Raw genomic sequence first — 3,667 nt, forward strand, 5'->3', positions numbered from 1 at the left:
AAAAAAAAAAAAAAAAAAAGAAATATGAAGTATTGGCCGGGCACAGTGGCTCAGGCCTGTAATCCCAGCACGTTGGGAGGCCAAGACAGGTGGATCACAAGGTCAGGAGTTCGAGACTAGCCTGGCCAACATGGTGAAACCCTGTCTCTACTAAAAATACCAAAATTAGCTGGGCATGGTGGCATGTGCCTGTAATCCCAGCTGCTTGGGAGGCTGAGGCAGGAGAACTGCTTGAACCCGGGAGGTGGAGGTTACAATGAACTGAGATTGTGACACTGCACTCCAGCCTGGGCAACAGAGCGCGACTCCGTCTCAAAAAAAAAAAAAAAAAAAAAAAAAAGAAGAAGAAGAGAAAAGACTATTTGTGAAGTATTTGTGAAAGAAAAGAAGAGGTTTGCTGGCTTGAGTAGAAAGTTGTGTCAGGAAGGAATGAGAAATGGGCCATTTGTTTAAGGCCACCCCTGACTAGCTCTTCCTTTTCTTTTCTTTTTTTTTTTTTGAGATGGAGTTTCGTTCTTGTTGCCCAGGCTGGAGTGCAACGGTGTGATCTTGGCTCACTGCAACCTCCGCCTCCTGGGTTCAAATGACTCTCCTGCCTCAGCCTTCCGAGTTACAGGCATGCGCCACCACGCCTGGATAATTTATTTTATTTTATTTTATTTTATTTTATTTTTTTGCATTTTTAGTAGAGATGGGGTTTCTCCATGCTGGTCAGGCTGGTCTTAAGCTCCCGACTTCAGGTGATTCGCTCGCCTCGGCCTCCCAAAGTGTTGGGATCACAGGCATGAGCCACCGTGCCCGGCCAGCTCTTCCTTTTCATGTAAGCATGCTCTTAACTTTTCTGCTGGAGCTGGAGAAATTAGTTTTACCCAAGATTATGCAGCCATTTGCCAGTTGCATAATTTTGGGTAAGTTTCAACATCTCCAAGCTTCAGTTCCCCATCAGTCAAATGGGCATCATAATTCCCACTTGGCACAGTGTTGGGAAGATTTATTGAGTCAATGTATGTGAAAGGGCCTATGTTTCATTTTACTTTTTTGCAAGGCCTTGTCAGAATGGAGTTTCTAAGGCAATGTGTAATCCAACCCAAGATAATAGATACCAAAATGTTCTACTCTTTCCTAGGATGTGACTGCCAATGTTAACCTCCCATACTCTCAGCCTTTGTGCTTTACTGAAACTATATCTGAAAGTTCATCACCTTCAGGGAATTCATACAAAATTTCTTTACATTTGTATAGTACTTTATGGCTGTTAAAGAGACCTTAGCAACAATCATCTAATTTGAACCCCCAGCAAACCTTCTGCGGCAAAGTACATTTTATCACCATGCTACAGATAACATAAATGAGGCTCAGAGAGAATGATATAAAGAAACTGAGGGCCAGGCACGGTGGCTCATACCTGTAATCCCAGCATTTTGGGAGGCTGAGGCAGGAGGATCACTTGAGGTCAGGAGTTCAAGACCAGCCTGACCAACATGTGAAACCCCGTCTCTACCAAAAATATGAAAGTTAGTCAGGTGTGGTGGTGCATGCATGTAGTCCCAGCTACTCATGAGGCTGACGCAGGAGAATTCCTTGAGCCCAGGAGGCAGAGATTGCAGTGAGCTGAGATCACACCACTGCACTCCAGCCTGGGCAAGAGTGAGAGACCTTGCCTCAAACAACAACAACAACAACAAAAAAAAACAAAAAAAAACAGATCCAGGTGCCATGTCTCATGCCTCTAATCCCAGCACTTTGGGAGGCTGAGATGGGTGGATCACCTGAGGTCAGAAGTTCAAGACCAGCCTGGCCAACACGGTGAAACCCCGTCTCTAGTAAAAATACAAAAATGAGCTGGGCATGGTGGCGGGTGCCTGTTATCCCAGCTACTCAGGAGGCTGAGGCAGGAAAATCACTTCAACCTGGGAGGTGGAGGTTGCAGTGAGCTGAGATCGTGCCATTGCACTCTCGCCTAGGCAACGGAGTAAGATTCGTCTCAAAAAAAAAAAAAAAAAAAAAAATGAGGCTCAAATAATAAACAGCAGAGACCAGGAGTAGATTACTTCTAGACTACTTCAAGACCAAAGAGATGAGAGGTGGCTTCCCTGGCCTCCGTCGGCCCAGGTTTGGAATTCTTGAGTCTGTTTCCCCAATCATGTTTTGCATCCTAGGAAAATGCATGCCACTTCTAAAATAATTTTTCTGTTGAAATAATAATAGCAGGCCGGGCACGGTGGCTCACACCTGTAATCTCAGCACTTTGGGAAGCTGAGGCAGGTGGATCACCTGAGGCCAGGAGTTCGAGGCCAGTCTGGACAACATGGCGAAACCCTGTCTCTACTGAAAACACAAAAATTAGCTCGGTGTGGTGGTGGGCGCCTGTAGTCCCAGATACTTGGGAGGCTGAGGCAGGATAATCATTTCAGCCGGGAGGCAGAGGTTGCAGTGAGCTGAGATGGCACCACTGCACTCCAGCCTGGGCAACAGAGTGAGACTCCGTCTCAAAACAACAACAACAAAAAGAAATAATAACATCAGCAAAATACTTTGTTTGTAAAACACCTTAAAATTGATGGACTCATTTGATTCTTACAGTAGTCTCCTGGGTAAGTAGAGCAAACATGAGTTATTCTATTTTTCAGATGAGGAAATAGATGCAAGAATGGAGACCTGCCCAATGTCAAACAACCAAGAAGCAAAACTGAAACGGGAACCTGACTTTCTGGGCAGCAACTTCAATGCCTTCTTATAGGTTCCTTATTGTTGTTATACTTTTATTATGCTTCTATTGTGCTGTGTAATTTGTTTTTAAAAATTCAAATTAACCTCTTGTAGACATTCATTGAAATACATTTGTTGAGCACCTGTGTAAACTGCTCACCATTTAGTTGGGAGAAAGGTAAATAAACAAAGTTACAAAGACAAAACATACTTTGCAATTTGGAGACTTAATAAATGTTTCTGATGACAGTGTGATGACAGCTTGTAAATTAATAATCACAATGAAGGCTGGGCATGGTGGCTCAAGCCTGTAATCCCAGTACTTTGGGAGGTCGAGGAAGGCAGATCATGAGGTTAGGAGTTTGAGAACAGCCTGGCCAACATGGTGAAACCCCATCTCTACTAAAAATACAAAAAAATTAGCCAGGTGTGTTGGCACATGCCTGTAATCCCAGCTACTTAGGAGGGTGAGGCAGGAGAATCGCTTGAACCCAGGAGGCGGAGGTTGCAGTGAGCAGAGATCATGCCACTGCACTCCAGCTTGGGCGACAGAGCGAGACTCCGTCTCAAACAAACAAACAACCAAACAAACAAAAAAACCCACAATGGACTTCTGTAAAATAAGAGAGAAAGCAGCCACATGTATATATACCCATGTGCATAAGCTCCCTCCACAAACCAGTGAAATCATCTGAATTTTACATTTCAATAAGTAACTGGCATCTTCTTGGCATATTAATCTGTAGGAAATTACAGGCTATTGTGGTATATTATCAGAGAATGTCAAGTAGATTTCAGTATTATGTTACTTTGACGTCACTGCCCAGCATTGCTTTGGTCTTTTCCTTACTAACAGATACATTTACTAGATCTCATTTCAATGTCATGTAAAAAAAGATATTATTATTTATAATAATTTCCTTTGCAAACAGCATATTTCTTGCTTGATAATAAAGAC

At 43.3% G+C, this 3,667-nt stretch overlaps 1 long non-coding RNA gene across 1 annotated transcript in view; it reads left to right on the top strand.

The window, feature by feature from the left end:
- The window catches only part of LOC108533277 (uncharacterized), a 14,714-nt gene extending 11,653 nt beyond the window's left edge, over window positions 1-3,061 (top strand). Inside the window, exon 3 of the long non-coding RNA XR_001886693.1 lies at window positions 2,631-3,061. This is a non-coding gene — a long non-coding RNA (uncharacterized LOC108533277). The remainder of the gene's footprint in view (window positions 1-2,630) is intronic.
- The last annotated feature ends 606 nt before the right edge of the window (window positions 3,062-3,667 follow it).

Source organism: Rhinopithecus bieti, unplaced genomic scaffold (genome assembly GCF_001698545.2).
Source record: "Rhinopithecus bieti isolate Rb0 unplaced genomic scaffold, ASM169854v2 scaffold_10548, whole genome shotgun sequence".
Classification (NCBI taxonomy): Eukaryota; Metazoa; Chordata; class Mammalia; order Primates; family Cercopithecidae; genus Rhinopithecus; species Rhinopithecus bieti.